This window comes from Opisthocomus hoazin, chromosome W, assembly GCF_030867145.1.
Source record: "Opisthocomus hoazin isolate bOpiHoa1 chromosome W, bOpiHoa1.hap1, whole genome shotgun sequence".
In the NCBI taxonomy this organism is placed as follows: domain Eukaryota; kingdom Metazoa; phylum Chordata; class Aves; order Opisthocomiformes; family Opisthocomidae; genus Opisthocomus; species Opisthocomus hoazin.
Genome location: NC_134453.1, coordinates 35,031,331 through 35,048,423, shown reverse-complemented (window position 1 = coordinate 35,048,423; position 17,093 = coordinate 35,031,331). Strand labels below are relative to the sequence as shown.

Below are 17,093 nucleotides of genomic sequence, written 5' to 3'. Positions count from 1 at the left end.
CCGGCGCTCCAGCTGCGGCTTTTATGGGAGCAGGTAAGGCCACAGGTAGTGCAGAGCCTGCAAACCAGGAGGCAGAGCCGCTCTTCTCCTTCGCTCTTGGCTGATGCGCTCAGCCCATCTCTGCTTGCGGCACCTGGGACTTTGCAGAAGAACCAGATGCTGCCTTTTCTGTTGAAAGCACGTGGGCTCTTTACAGGGCAGACCGAATGCTGCTGGTGGAATTGTCTCTGGGTTGTTTTTTCCTCCCCTCTTTTCCCTTTTTAGCGATTACAAAGTCATGGTTTGAAAACTGCATCTCCTGAAAACAGCCCTTTTCTGTGCAAAAATGCTAATGAGAGAAACTTGGAAATAAGCACTCAAATCCCTGCTCCCAGGAATTTCTGCAGCCACAGCAGGTAAATACACTCTTCAAATGCACTCTTGGGCACTGAACAAGGTAAAACTCACAGCTCTATTCCACTTACACGTCTGTCTACATTAAGCCATCTTACAAATTTTACTTACAACTGGCAATTAGTTTTTTTCGTCATGGGAATCCTACTGTGCCAGAGACTGCAGCTGTTTTGGGAGGGTCTGTCAAAAAAAGAAATTTGGGTGTTAGGAGGATGGTGCATTGCTCCATCCTCATTCCCAGAAGATTTATGAGGGTGAATGCAAAGCTTGGTTGAGCAGAGGATTCCAACTAAAAGGTTCTTGAGTGTCTGTGCTTGCGAACAGTGTGAATTTGACAGCCCCAGAAGATGAAGCATTTTACCTCGAGAAATGGTATGTTATGGTACAATCTTTAGATTTTCCCTTTAATGTACTGCAGACCTCGTGTCCTGTCACCTGAAATGTGTCCCCTGTTCTGTTCTCAGCACGCCAGCAACCTGGAGAGCGTTTGGTGGTTTGGGCATGAAATGAAGAATACAAAAATAAAGCCTTCCACTGGCGTTTGAAATGCAGTCCATGTCAGCAGTGGCTGAATCCTGTTATCTGATGGTTGTTCAGTGACCTTCACAAATTAATAGCTCGTTTGGTTTCCTTGTGGATAAATACCTGTGTTGCAGGAGCTGCTCATTTATGATACTTTTCTGACTTGTCTCGGGGTTCTGGTGTGTGTGTTTTGGTTTTCTTTCTCCTCCCTGGGGGATTTTACCTGTTTTGTACTTCTGGAGGGAAATGATCATTGAATCCAGTTTTAGGAGTGGCCTCTCTGTATGCGCTGAGCCATAGCAAGGGCTTGCTGAAGTGCTGGTGACGTTAGTAGGGAGGAGAAGGTGTTTATTAAAGATGGGACAGCTAATGCAAAAATATCATCCCAGTGAGCACAGGAGGCGTGTGGAACAGTACCAAACCCCAGGTCTTAGGCGAAGGAGAGTTTTACTTGTAGTCAAATACAATGTACTGGCTTAGAGGCAGCTCAGTGGGCTGTGTCAGACAGAAAGGGCTTTTTTATTTTTTTCTGCCTTTTTTTTGGATAGGGCCCCAGTGGGGTTTTGATTCTGATGCCCTTTTTCCTGCCAGTTGCAGATGTGCAGCTTTTTTCCTGTCTTTTTGAACCCAGGAGGCAGCCAGATGTGCGGTTCCTCCTCCAGTGCTGGTTGTAGCCCGTCTGCTGCCTGCACTTCTTGCTGGATTATTCAGAGCACAGAAAAGCCCTGTTGTCAGAGCGTAACAGGTTATGCAAGGGTTTTGAAAGTGCACCCTCTAGCACTTAAAGTCTTTCAAGTGTTGGAAAAAAAAAAAAATTACAGACTTGCTGGGTTTTCCTGCCAGGGCCTTTCATGTACAAAAAGGTAGGACCCCTGATAACATTATGTTCTGCCCTCCCAAAAGGTGAGTGACTGAGCTCTTTTTGATGCGTTGATCAGTAGTTTCATATAAAAAAACCCAGAGAGCAGTCCTATTGCAAGTGCTGGGTAACTTGAACATGAACCACTTACATCTGGAATGGGTTGACAGATCATAGGCTTTTTAGTATTTCTTTTTTGAGACAGAACTGGAAATATGAAAATTAATACAATAGCAGTATTCTTTTCTTTTGCCCATAAAGTTTAGTAGGAAATTTTTTACTTGGGTATAGAATTTAAAATGTAGTTTGATTCAGCCTTGCGGCACAAGAACTGCGTGTTATGTTTCCAACTGAGAGACAGAAGTTTAGGAGCAGATAGACTACTTCAGTACCACCTGCCCAAAATAATAATAATAATAACAATAATAATAATAATGCTCTTCTAAACTGCTTTAGTCATTTGATTACCTGCTGTGTATTTAATGTTTTATTCATTTGTTGTCACAGTCTTCCTTTCTGAAGCAGCAAGTGATTCTACTCATGCCTTGGGTGCAAATGAAAATGTGTGGGATTTTGGGGTCTTCCATTACTATTGCATATATACTCCTAAGTGTTTTTGTGTGAGCTGGTAATAGTAAGAGAGTATCAAGCGATCTGTTGAAATGGCCCAATTCCTGCAGGCTGCATTACAGGCAACATTTTGTCAGCAGTCTGAGGCCAGATGGGCATGATGAACAGTAATCACAAAGTCGAAGTGTCTGTAGTGGCCACAGATTTTCAAAATCACAGCTGTGCTGTGCAAATTTATAGGTCTTAGTGGATGACAAAATGCAGTTGTAAATGTGATTGAGGGACAAAGAAATCCAGGAGTCGTGTGTTGCATGGAGGTCATGTTTTGCCTTTATTACTTGGACATGCTTGTTTCTCCCTCTTTCCTGCTTTCTGTTCATGCTAATGAGATGTAAGTTCAGAGAGAAGAACCTTATCTGGATAGATTCACTGCGTGTTAAATGCTGATAAAATTTAGCACTTTGGCAATTTAATGCTGATAAAATTTAGCACTTTTGTCATATTACCACCTAATGGCTCCTCTAGCTCTGCCATAACCTTTTTGTACTGTGGGTACCTCAATAATCTAATATCCCAAGGTGAATTTTTCATAAGGGTTACTTCATAGTTTCTGTTTACTAACAGTCTTTTTTGTGACTCAAATTATCCAGTTGGCCTCCTTGTAATGCACGTTGTCCATCTGTCTTGAGGTGAAGATTCATCAAGATGACTGTAGTGAAGTTTGTTATCATGAAGAACAATCCCAAAGATCTCAAGAATTAGACTGCTGAAAGCCAACATTTCGCATGTGCTTCATTCTAAGGAATGTGTTTTGGTCTTCATATTTGCCTTATATCAAAAACCTGAGAAGTTTTCTGGAAGACTTTCATGTCTTGGCTGCAAAAGTTTCAAGGAAGGTTTTCGGTATGGCTGTTTATTCTACACATCCTTCTGTACTTCAGTTTCATCTTAAGGGTGAACTTGTTGACTTGTCAGCATTTAAAATCACATTTGTTTACAGACACATCTTAACTGGAATAAGAAATCTAGATTCAGGCAATGATACCTTTGCAGGCCAAAGACAGCTTGGGACTGTTGTGCTGGTATTGTTGGAGTCCCCCTGATAAAACAAATGGCAAGACTTGTACAAACCAGCAAATTATTTTCCTGTGGAAGAGGAAACATCCTAATGCTGTTATGGAAAGGGGACTGTGTCCACCGCTGAGCTGCCAGAATGACCTGATCAGACTGAATCGAGTAAGTGCTGGATAGAAGGCTTCAGGGTTTTGAGTTTTTGTTTCGTAGATGAATGTAGTTGGCATCTTTGCTTCAGTAACCAAATAGTGTGACTGAGCTGACTGATCTATTTAAAGTTTATTCGAAAAATGACTGTCTGGTCTGACTGTTGTCTAACAGAGGCAGTTAAAAGAAAAAAAATAATACTATCACATACAACCTAAATGTATGATACAAGACTTGTGCTAGGCCGTCCTGATGGAAATGAGGAACGGAACAAACTTTCTACAGCTGATTTATACAAACTGGTATATGCAGTTTATACATCTGATGTTCTTCCTGCCTTCGGAAATAGCTTTTAGTGTCGTCTTGCTTATTTTTGTCCTTATTCCAATGAAGACAAAATCTTCTAATTTTTTTAAGAAATAGAATTGTCAACTGACGTTGTGTTCTGTTAAAAATATGCAGTCATATTTTACTTGGGTCACTATTACATTAGAAATTACCAGCAAGCTGTAGACCTGATACCTTCTGATATCCAGGAAACACTTGGCTTGCAGCCTGCATAATTCAACAAAACTTTTGAAAATGTTCAGACCAATTAGAACATTTTTGTTCTGTTTGTTGTGCTTTCATTTGTTTTCCTTTTAAAGTTGGCTTTTTTAAAAAAGAAATAGTTCTGTAGATTAAAAGAGAAACATCAGGGACAAATTTAATGGCGCAAGCAATGCAAAAGCATTTCCTGAGCTATTTCATTGCATCTGGTAATTCTTTGCATAATCTTCTCTTCAGAAATCTTATCTAACCAATGGTATCCAGGCAACATATTTTGAGCCTTTAATCTTCAAAATCCACAGTGTGTGAAACTTAAAAATTTCCTAAAGAGTGGATTAGCAGTAGATTTGATACAAATGCAAACAATGCAGACGCTCCTCACGGCACTGACCCAGGCTCCAGGTTAGGCCACGGTCAAAAGCTCTTTGCCTTTTGGCTCGTGGCTGAAATACCCGGATCATCTGTGGGGAAAGTGGGAATGACCGTGCGTGTGTCTCCTCTACTTACCTTAGTAGCCGGTGGATGTAGGCTTCACAGAATCAGAGAATCACAGAATGTTAGGGGTTCGAAGGGACCTCTGTGAGTCATCTGGTCCAACTCCCCTGCCAAAGCAGGGTCACCTAGAGCAGGTTCCACAGGACCTTGTCCAGGCAGGTTTTGAATATCTCCAGAGAAGGAGAATTCACAAGCTCTCTGGGCAACCTGTTCCAGTGCTCCGTCACCCTTTCAGTGCTCTGTCACCCTTCCTTCACCCAAGTCCTTTTTATTCCTCAGATTTCCTTTCCCATCTCTCTGCTGAGGAGTTGGGATTTGCCAACACTTGTTCTTAAGGCTTCAAATTGCCACTAGTTGATATTTTTTAATTTTGCAAGTTGAAACAAGGGAAATTCCAATTCAATAAAAGGCAGAAAATCTTCAGAATGTGAGGTCAAACACTGGGACAAGTTGCCTGGAGAGTCTGTGTAATCCCCGTCCCCAGAGGAATTCAAAACTTGCCCGGACAAGGTCCTGCGCAGCTGGCTCTTGACTTTGAAGTTGGCCCTGCTCTGAGCTGGGGCTGGACCAGGCGAGCTTCGGAGGTCCCTTCCAACCTCCAGTGTTGTAAGTTTTTGTTCAGTGAATAATTAAAACCTTCTGAAGGCTGGTGAAATGAGTCCAGGAGAAGTATCATAAACGTAGATTCTCTGGAGTCATTTATCATTACTTTGTAAAAAATCTTATTACCGGTCAGAGAAGATGTTTTCAAAGAAATATGCAAAAAACATGAGAAGGCAGAAATTGGTAGAAGGCAAAGTTTTTCTTTTGATAATTTGCTGGTAACCATGAAATATTGCTAAGCTGGAGAAAAAGACTAGTCATCTTCCTAGAGGAACTGGTACTTGCTGGTTTTATTCAGTATTTTCTCGGGATTGGAAGTGTTTCTGTGATTAGATTCTGTATGTCCAGACTGTTCTTTACGTCGCTGATTTTGGTAAGCAAACCCATGCCTGGGAGGAGCCTGCCCAGTGTATGTGCTAGTAAAGCCTGTGTCAAGAAGATATTCGGAGTCTTTAATCTTGTAAAGAAGTAGCTTACAAATGCGTGCCCAAGAATTCCGGCATGAAACGGCAGCATTTCCCTGCAGACTCGTTTGTTCGTGGCAGCTCAGCTGAGTTCTCCTTTCAGCTCCTGGCTATGACAAGCTTCTTCGTACCAGAAACATGCATGGCTGTTTTGTGACCTTCTCTGGGTTTAGTGGCTTTTTTTTTTGCTCTGCGTTCATCAGCTTCATGTTATTCCCTTGCTATAGATTTAGGGTGACTTTCTTAATCTGAAATGTTTAAGGAAGGAGTCAAAAGTAGACTGTATTGATGTCACAGAGTCACCTATACTATTTAATAGTACCTTCTTTCTTCCACCTCGGTGAGGTGACAACGTCGTCTTTGCTAACTCTGGAACTGAATTTGGCCTTTCCTTCTCGCTTAAATCCCTTAAACTGAGAGGTGGGCAAAACTCAGTCATCTGCTGACTGATCAGTCATCAAATGACAAATCGATAATCAATGACATCTCAAATGACCACACTAATTAGCTGTGTAACTCTGGGTGGCTGTAGGAGTTGGAACAAGGTGGAAGGAAACCCAGGCGCAGAGCACAGGCTGTCCATAACCAGCCCCTAACAGCTACAAAAATAAACGTGTCCCTGTAAAATGACACTGCATCCATGAGCAAAAAGGCTAACCAAAATGGAGAGGATGAATGAATTTTGATTCAACCTCAGCAGCCCTATTGCGTCCTCATAACTAACGCTTGGTCGGCTCTGCTGTTGTCAGCAGGGCTTTCGGAGAGAGCACCAGGAGGGGGTGTACGTTTTGATTTAGCCAAGGCATGGAGCTCTCTGTTGGAGATTGACTGTGATCTTGTTTCTGTTGTAACCAAGAGACTGTCTCAATAGAGGAGCTGTCTGGGCACAGGGCGGATTTGCTTCATTGTTGGATCAGCTTTTGGCCCCTGAGTCTCTCCCCTGCAGCTACTAAATAAATTCCTTGGAGCTCTAAGTTTCGGACTGTTATTTTTACCACCCATTCTTGACTGAGATTATGGCAGAGAGGTCAGTACCCTGTTTTTATAACTGGAAAATAAAAAATATTTTCTATGCAAACTAAATTATGTTCCTTCAAGCTCTGTTCACCTTAGACCTCTGTACGTTTTGGGGTATAAGGCTGGAAAATGTTGGATTTTCTTTTGATTTGATTTATGCCTTATCTGCTTTACAGGTATTTTTTGTGTGTATTTTTCCTGCAGCTTCATTTTTTTTAATTTGTTGGACACCTATCTGTAGCTCTGACATTTGAAAAGTCAAGTGCCCTCCCTTTCTACATACGCTTTTTAGCATTGGGGAATGAAGAGGTGACAATCCTTATAAATCTGCCCTGCCCACAGAAAAGAAGTCCTGAAAGATTTCAACATATAGCTTTAACTTTCAACTTGTACCTTGAAATTGTGCATATCAGACTGGAAAGCATGCAGCAATGGGAGCCTGGGGAATTAATGTGATGAAAACCTTGGGCGTAGGTGCCAGGTGTCTAATGTAGCCGGTCAGAACAAGGTTCGCCTGTGGACACTTGAGTTTTTCAGAGGGTAAATGAGTTGATTCTGCTTTGAGGGTACAAATTGTTATGCTTGAATACCATTTCAGACTAAATTCTGAAATAATTGTGTTCCAAACTAGTGCTTACAGTAGAGAAAGTTACTTTATAATAGCTGAAGTGTTTTTTAATAATAGTAAAGAAGGCCATAGAGTTTCTCCTGTCCAGTTAAGACTAATTATTGTCATTTTACTGGTAAAAAAATGGAATAAGGTTGTAGCTTATTCAGTAATGGAGAAGGGTTGGGAGTACAGTTCAGGTTTTAGTTATATAAGTAAAATCTCTTTATTTTTTTAAACAGAAGAGTATGTCAGTTGAAACACAGGCAACACATTATCTAATTCGTGTAAACTTTTTTTTGTAGTGTTAGACTCTGAGTTTAGTTGTTCTCTGAAGAGAATCCTCACTGTTCACTCAAAATGTGTGAGTTCTTCAGTTTCGCCAGTAAAACTCTTTACAATAGAAAGTGGTGGCAATAAGAAGAAAATAAAACTTAGTTAAATTTGCAGAGCTGTGTTTGATTACACTGTGCTTTGACAGCTCAGCCTTGAGTTTTAATTCATGATCATTTCATTGGGAAGCATCACTGAGCGGAGCAGCAGAGTGAAGGCAGTCAGACACTGAAAACCCAACATCCACCCATGCACTGGTGAGACTTGCCTAGATGATGCATTTTGCCTGTTCAGCTCTCAGGTTATCAGGTGTAAATAGTACATTGCTGATGCCTCACTTATGATCGTTGATTTGTGAAGACACAAAGCAGGACGTTTGAAAACCCTCAGGCTTCCATGAGAGGTTTCCAAGGAGGTGGTGGCATTGCTGTAGGGGATGTATGTGACATGGTGGTTCCCACACCGTCTAGATGCCTGTTGAGTGGTGTAGTATATAGGGATATAGTGTTGTGTAACTCTGTCAAAAAGAATACATACTTTGACGATCATGATCTTTTGAATTTATCTTTCTATTTAGTTTTGCCTCACACAGATAGTTACTTTAAAAGATTATTCAACTTCACTCCTGCTGAGAAAACTAAGTCTTTTTTTTTACCATCCATCCCTCACTGTCTGTGCAAGATGGCATCAAAATAAACCTGCCTAGAAGAACTCCTGAATGTCCTATCTCTGCCTGTCCACGCTCCATGTTGGAAACAGGGTAATCCGTACATTTGATTTGAAATGGGTTTGGGGTGGGATTGGAAAAGGAGGGAAGGATGGATTCGAGCTACCTTTTGGTAAGATCCCTTAGTTAGGACTTGGGAAACATAGTGAACTGCCTGACAGCTCTGATTATGGTTTGCAGTTAAAAGAGTAGTGTTTATGCATGTGATTTGGGTATGGTAATGTGATCAAGAAAACCTTATGGAAACTCCAGAGCATTTAATTTACTCTTATTTTCCTGTCTCCCAAGTCTTTGCATCACCACTTCAGCATTTACAAATTAGAATTGGATGATATGACCTTGGATTTAAAATACTGGATTTGATACAAAATCAAATACAGGTTGCTCAAGTGGAGGCTCTTGGTCTTCTGAGTGCAGTTCATACCTCTGAACTTTGGCTAAGTGTTTGACAGCTGACTGAGACAAGATACTGGCTCTTCCCTGTTGTTAACAGAGAAAAAGAGAAAACCTGGCAGCTCTGAAAACTGATTTCTTCACACTTTACAATAACTACTGCGTGAATTACCCTCTTGAGAGGTCTATTTATCTCTGAACTATAGAGATTGCCAGTTTCTAAGGTAGTAATTCAAACTCAGTGGATGCCTCTCTTTATGCCACGTTGTTGGCTGTTGTCTTAATATGAGATTTTAAGTTGTGTTATATCACGTTAAAGGCCTCCTTCTCCCCCCTCCTGACTTCTCATTTTTAGTCATTGGATTTTGCCAACTTGATCACCAAGGGAATAGCAGCAGCATGTGTCTACCAAAAGCTAACTGTGCCAAAGCAGCAGAGACAATTAAATCATCTCCTGAAGTCTTGGGAGCTCAGCCAGTGCCTGGTTTCTGCTCTACAAGAAGACTTCCTTGTATTTTTTGTCTTAAAAGACCAATGTCACCATGCTTGGTTAAGCGTGGGGATTGATGACGTTGGTGACTCAAATCCTGTAGCATGTTAGAGCCAGCTGCTGCACGGGATGCTTGGGATGCCCAGCTATTGCCTCTGAACTGAAGGGCACTTCTAGACAGAAGGGGGTTTATGGCTCTTCAGGTTCCAGTTATCTACTCAGCTTCTACTAAGGGTTCCATCTGGCCCAGTCTGGGGAATAGCTACATGGGGATGACTCTTTGTTTATGGGTACTTCTGGCAAGGATTTTACACAGGCTGAAAGCAGCCACATGTCTTACACAAGTCAGGTCAGGCTCTTGCCATTGTGAGAGAGCAGTTTCCTGCTCAGACAAACTGTCATGTGGGGCTTGGACTCTCTCAGTGAATTCTTTGAGGAATCTGACGTTCTGGTTTTTTGATGTTCTTATAATTGGACTTCCTGGTTATATGCAAAAAAAAATGAAGTCTGACAGTCAGAAAATTAATGGAGCCTGATGTCCAGTGAATCCTGTTTTGTGGTTGATTGACTTCTTAATCTAATTAATCAAGCAGAAATATTATAAGACTGTGGTGGGAATTCATGCCTTGAAACATCAGAGTCCAGGGGCACGAGTGACGTTTGTAGTGTCCTAACACGGGAAAAGTTTTGCTGAGCTTTTGTATCTCTCTGCTGAAGAATCTGCACAGGGGAGAAAATGTTTCATATCATTTGCCTTCTGTAGATCTTCTGGTGTCTAGGGAGTGTTTGCCTCTGGCTATTTCCTTTAGCAGGCCACTGATAAAGTCTCTCTACTCTGCTGTGTTTGAGAATATATCTGCCAGCCTCTGTCATCTGTGATCAAAATTGATCAGTGAATGCTGTTATTAGGAGGGGCTGATACAGTGCGACTGCACAAACCCTCCTTCCCTACGATACCAGCTAAAATAAACACAAATTTCTTGCCGTAGACCTTCCTGGCCATGCAACAACAGCTTTTGCTTGCCATGGGGGCTGCAGCGCTTGCTGCCTTCAGTGAGGAGTAGGGCACTCTGAGATGCCCCATCGCTGCTCTCTGCCGCAGGAACAGACCTGCTCGTCATGGACAGGGTAGTGCCAGAAGTGAAAGGGGACAGAAGAGGACCTTGGCAAGTTCAGTGTCATGCGGTGTAGCCGCATATGTGGCTGCTCTGTGGCCGATGAGTGAACATCCTGCTGGGCTCTGCCAGGCGATGAAGGTTTCCGGCTCCTCTGTCAGCACTGCTCCAGCATCTCACCTACGTTCTGCTTGTGAGGCAAAACTCATGATTTCTTGTGACAGTAGGTGGTTTCAGGGGTTTTATTTGATCTTCCCAATGGCAAGTGTTCTCCCAAGAGAGTCTGTCCTAAAAAATCCTACAGCTTCTCCTCTCTGTCTTTCCCCAGCCTTGTAAATCTTCACCAGCAGCACCTTGCATCTCTGGGGGACTTTAAAGTTTGACTTTTACACTGGTGGCAGTGTCTTTTTGCAGTAAGTCTCTGGATTTTGGGTTGTACACCTCAGACTTTCCAGCATCCTGAGTACCCAAGACAGGACTCATTTTCAGGGACAATTCTAGAGCAAGGCCTGAGTTGCCTCAGGTAATGCAGTGTTTCCGTAGCATCAGTGTTTGTAAGATTTGTCTCCAATACCCCTTTTGCTGTCACTGTCACAAATGACATATCAAACTGTCTTGGTTTTAACTCTTAAAAATCAGATGGTAGCCGTGTAACTGAGCAGAAGCTAGTGCTTGTTTGTGCAGGGTATGCGAGTTTGTTCTTACTAGCTGGCTGAAGTGGACTGGATTTAATTTCCATGCCATCATTCTCACCATCCTACAGGATTTATGCTGATGTAATCAGCGAAGTAGGAGCTCTGTCTGTGTGGGCAAGGCATGGAAGATGTTGATGCTGAGCTTGAAACAAGCCTTTACGTTACGCTGTGACTCAACTTTGCACTGCATGCCATGACTTCTCCTTTCCTGCAAATCATACCTTTGGTGACCATACTGGTTTATGCATCTTTATTTTTAGTATAAGCAAGTTACAAGACAGTTTTCTGTTTCAAAACTGGGACATTTAATATTTTAAAATTATTTTGAAGTATTTTAAAATCTTTTTTAAAGTTACATGACAGTTTTGTTTAATCCAAGTGTTTGCGTGGAGAATGCAAGTGCAATTTAGGAAAGAATCCCAAACCATTCCTAAAAATCTATGCTTCTCTCTGCATTGTAAGAAGAGAGTCAATACTGATTTGAGTATCAGATTAAGTTTGCTTGACAAAGTAGTTTCAATAGTACAGATATACTTCTTTGGGCTGTGTGTAGTAGTTTACATACACGGAGAGTCACAAGAAATAAAATACCTCCCTTAGCATAGTGGCAGTTTTCTGCTTCACCTCGAGTAGATAACAGAGATGCCTGGTAGGCAGGGAGAACAACCATGTAGCATGAGGAGTTGGGTGGGAAGGGAAGGTCACCAGGCATTTCCTAAACCTCAAAATTCCTAATTTCCCACAGCAATAAAACGCTGCATGTATCAGTATTCCCCATATAGAACATGCTTCATTTCTAACCTCATAAATGGACAGTAACTTTCTCAGATTGAGATAAAGGTCTCACCTTTTAAGATAGGAATCGAAGTCCTGCCCGCACCATCTCATGATGAACCTCAGAATCACGGAATCACAGAATCACAGAATAGTTGGGGTTGGAAGGGACCTCTGTGGGTCACCGAGTCCAACCCCCCTGCCGAAGCAGGGTCACCTACAGCAGGCTGTAGAGGACCTTGTCCAGGCGGGTCTTGAATATCTCCAGAGAAGGAGAATCCACAGCCTTGCTGGGCAACCTGTTCAAGTGCTCCATTACCCTCAAAGTGAAGAAGTTCTTCCTCAAGTTCTGCAGCTTGCTTCATTTAACACTTGCTTTGCAGCCGTGTATGTTGGAGGCATGCACTGTAGCGTAGAGGCTGCGATTCTGTGCTTTCTCATCTCTAAGCAGAAGGTACAGTTTGAAATAGCTTATTCCTAAAATGGAGTGCGTTTACAAGAATGTATTATTTTTATATAGACTTTTCAATTTTTCGATCTGGTTATTCTCAGGGTAAAAGCTGAAGAACATGTTTTCTGTGGCTGAGATTCCAGGTTTATAAACTATGTCTAAGGTCTTTAAATATTATGGATATATTGATTTATTTATTTTGATGATGAGAAGAAATACACATGTGGGAATGTGCTGGCAGAATTTGGTAGTGTAATTTTTCTCAAACACACAGAAGAAATGATCTAAACTTTCTTTGCTGTAAAGTATTTGGAGTCTCTGCGTGCTTATTGGGCTTTTCTAAGAGACATGGGTTTTGTCATTAATACTGTGAAGAGTATGAATTCAGACATTTTTTTTTTCCTCACTGGGTCAAAAATGAGAACGTGAAGAACTCACAGAAGTCTCCTTCTCCCATCCCTCACCTCCCCTGCTCCTCCCTCCAAATTTGCTTTCAGTAGATCGAGGCCAGATTTTGTTCTGTTTCAGCAGGTTTCATTCACTGGTGCTTAGAGCTGGACCCCTTCACCAGGAGCAAACTTTGTACTCTGATATTTATCACAGGAAGACAGGGTAGCCTGAATTTAATAGTCTGAATTTTGTGGTGGACCATCTGGCTGTTGACTTTGTGATGCAGATGTTTCTGCTTGTTCTTATTTATTTTAATTTTGATCAGCTATCCTGGATACACATAGTATCCCATGGAAATGCTCAAGGAAGAGCATGAAGGAAACTGGCGAGGAATAACAGTGATGGTCTTGGTATTGCCTGTGTGAGAGGCCGGATCGTAGCGTATTGGCATTGCCTGGCGACAGGCTGCCTGTACTGCACTTACACTGGAGGAAAAGCATGGTTCCAGAAGCATGGTTGGAGGCTCTGCTGTGTTTGCTGTGCAGCACACTGCAGTTAAATCAGGCCTCCTGATCGCTGTTTCCGTGGAGGTACAATATATTGTCCAAGGTTTGAGGTGTGTTTTCCTTCCTTGTGCCTCTCCAGCTTTCAGCAGGGTTCTTTGGGCGGCTGTAGTGTTTGCAGCCCAAAAGCAAGACAGGTGTTTTTCATCCTCGCAGACATCGGGATCGCATCCCTGCAACGCTGGGCAATGCAGAAGCCAGCCAGAGGAGATGGTGCTTTGCTTGAAGAGATCAGCATTTAAAGACAAGGTGTGATTGTTGGTGGGAACAAAATAGGGTTGAAAGGTGAGAATAATAGTGGACGATGATGAGCAAGCAATTACATAGACTTAGTTTTGTGGAATTACTCAGCCCTAATCTACCTAATTGGCTGATCACAGGAAACAGACAGTAAAATAGAGCTAATCTTTGCTCTTCCCCCCTTAGCAGTTACCAGCTGGGAAAGTCCTGTAGGTTTTGTGGTAGAAGCAGAGCCAAGGCTCAAAGGGATGTCCTTGAAAAGAGGTATAGTCAGGGCATCGTAAGCAGAGGACAGTAGGAAAAGATAATTTAAATCAAATGCTTGTTTGAGGCTGCTGAAGGACTGTGGAGTATTATATAGTGCATTGTGCAGGAGAATAAATAGGAAAAAAATCAGTATTTGTGTCTCTAATTCTGACCTGATATTTCTGTGCCTGATAGATGACTGGGATATGCAGCATTAACGAACACGTTGCTGTCGTGTGAGTAGTTGGGGCTTTTCTCAGTGCATGTCTGGGGTGGTGAGTGGGGAGTCCTGAGAGGACCTGGGAAACTCCCTTTCCTCCCACTTGAGGAGCAACTGTTGAGTGTAAAGAAAATCAGTGACGCTTTTAAATGTGATAGTCCATGCCGAAGGAGCCTGCTTTTCATCACAGTGTGGGTTCAGATGCTGGGCTTCAGACAGCTGCCATTAGAGCACAGGGGTGATGGGGGATGAGGACGGCAGAAGGGGTCCCTGTGTGCTTGGGTCTTCCTTCCTCACCTCTCCCCTGGGGGAAGAAGAAGCCCTGGTGCTACAGGAGCATGTTACGAGATTTGGGAAATGGCTTTTAGTCAGAAATGTGGGGCCGAGGCGGTAGCACAGCCCATTTTCCCCTCAGCCCTGTCGCTGAGGAGGGTCTCATCTACCAAGACCTTGGTCACAAATTTCAGGGTAAATATACCTGCTTGTTTTTCAGCTTAACACGCAGGTGTCAGCCACATACTCCTGGTGTATTTTTTAAAAACTGATGATTTCTGATCATAAGAAGGAAATAGCAAGATGATTAGAGGTGCCATAGAAGTGGGGAGATGCTTGGCTGGGAGAGGAGCTGTTGTTGGCCCATTGGGTTAGTCTTGCTGGAAGGTGAAGCGTGGCTTAATTGTGTGAGATTTTCTGTTGTTGTTTTTGTTCTTCTCCTGAAGAACCTCTCGAGCTTTCCATCTTCTGAGCACAGCAGGCATCTGCACGATTACTGCGGCATGATGCAAAGAGAACGGGGGGAGAAAGTGTCGACGGGGGGATCCTGGCAAACATTATTTAAACCGTTGGAGAAGTGCGGCAGATTGACTCCCCGACCATCACTGCCGATACTGCCGCTCGTAGAGCTTGTCAGCATTCCAGCTTCACATTTTTATAACCATTTAATTACTGCCTGTATTTGATAAAGCTGGAATTCACCATTGCAGCTCATGCTCTGAAAGTAGACTGTAAGAAAGTGGAGAATATCAAGCAGGCAGCCAGGCTGTGATGAGTTTGCTCATCCTCTTAGGTAATGGTTCAGTAACAGCCCCAATAACCATTCCATTTGCTCTGTTTTGGGGGTTTTTTGTTGGGGTTTTTTTAGGATACTGTGCCCTTCATTTGATGAAGTTTCCTTTTCTATTAAATCCACAATCCCTGTCTCAAAATTTAATTCTAACTACATGTATTTTGTCTCTTACTTTCTTCTAGCTCCCTGTGCATGACAGAGGAGTGGTGACGGGCTGTGGGCATGGGCACCTGGTTGCCATTTTATCAGAGGTTTCCCTTTGCGTGGAGGGGTTGTGGAGCAGCACAGACCTGCTGCCGCAGCTTGAGCTGACTGTGGTGGGTGCTGAGCTCCTGTGAGGTGATCTGAAAATACGGACACTCAGTGAATGCTCTGAATGCTGTAAAGAAATTTTGGTAGGGAGGTAATATTTCTATGTAATGGTAGACGGATAGAATTTCTGGCATGAATGTGTTGGTGCCATTCACTGTAGCTCAACACGTAGCTCGCAGGATGCTTCTGCCCTCGCTGCTGTGCTTTGCCGTGGGGACAGCTCTGCAGGCTGTGAAAGGCAGCCAGGGAGGGTCCTGCAGCACCTGCCCGGCATGGGGGGCTGCCGGGGTGGGAGAGGCGCGGGGGTCCGGCCTCAGCGGCTGCTCCCTGTGTGCCCATGTGTGCACGCTCGGGCAGCCAGCACGGGGGGAGCGGGCGAGGGTACCCTCGGTCAGCAGTAGTGGTTATCTCTGTGCCTCCTCTTTTCCTTCCTTCCCCTCCACTGCAGCCGAGTTTAGAGGCTGCTGCTGTGAAGGAGCAGGGTGAAGGGGAAAGTGAGGTGTTTGGGGCGGGGAGGGGAGAGATTGGCACTCGCTGGGGTGGGTGAGAGGGGTGTGTGGGGTGTGCTTGTGGGAGGGAGGTAGGGAAGGGGCTGGGGCAGATGTTGGCGGGGAGGGGAGACTGCTGCTGCTTAGCACTTCCTGGCAGAGGGACAGATCCAGACTTGGTCCAGGTGGTTGAGGGGGTAGGACCACTGTGATCAGGTAACAGCTTCTGGAGGAATGCGGATGCAGAAATCTCTAGCTCCGTGACAGCATCCTAGGACATGGCATATGTTGTTGGCGAGAAGCACGTGTATATGTAAATATTTGCAAAGGTCTATGTGTTACTATATTGGCTTGTGTGTATGTCTAATTGTTCTGCTATCTCCTTAACACTTTGGCGAAGAAGGCTTTCTGGTCATTGATCATTAATGTAGCTGCTTGCAAAGCACAAACCTGCAAGCTGCGGAGTGTGAGCCACGCTGAGTGATGGGAAGCTAAAGTGAGGTGCAGGGATTGTGCTGAGTGATGGGAAGCTAAAGTGAGGTGCAGGGATTGTGCTGTCAGCCTAAATGAGTCTTCTAGTCCTGTGTCTGAAGGAGGTCGTGATTTGGCCTTTTGGTGGGCTGAGGCAAGGCAGTTCAATATAAATGATGTGAAAAAGAGTCTTGAGGAAGCTGATGTGACCCAGAAGTATTGTATTTACTGGCACTTACTTCTGAACTGGTCTGCCCTCTTTGCACTTAATAGGCTTGTACACTCTCTATCTATCCTATATTTATTAAAAGAGTTAGAGAATAACCCTTGGTTAAACAAAGAATGTATACAACGCTCCAATATTCTCAGCTTGTAACTTCTAGTAACAAGTGGGCCATTATTTACCCACCCACCCAGGGACTAAGTTTCTGTCACTTCCTATGGTAGAAGAGGTGTAAATATCACAGGCATACCTCTGCCACCAGCTAGCTTAAAGTCCTCTCTCAGGAGGTCATCTTCTTTTCTTAAAAGCGGTAACCAACCAGGCAGATTGGTCTTGGGGTTCCTCAAAAGCTTTGCTTTAGGCTCTCAGTCTGCCACCAACTTTACTTCAGCCTCTTACGGTCCCTGCAAGGGCAGCAATTGCAAAAGTGGTCTTTAAAGGGCTGGAGACGAGCACGATATAAATATTGAATTGTTTATTGGTTTCTGACATTTGCTGAAATCTAGAGTTTCAAAGTTGTCCTTGAAAAACTGGAGCACAAACCTACTGTGGCAATAAGCCCAAAGGTCAGCTTACTTATGTGAGTGATCTCTTCA

General features: G+C 43.4%; 1 protein-coding gene across 1 annotated transcript in view; it reads right to left on the bottom strand.

The window, feature by feature from the left end:
- Nucleotides 1-17,093, bottom strand: part of LOC142365443 (uncharacterized) — a 105,660-nt gene that overhangs the window by 85,987 nt on the left and 2,580 nt on the right. The window lies entirely within an intron of this gene.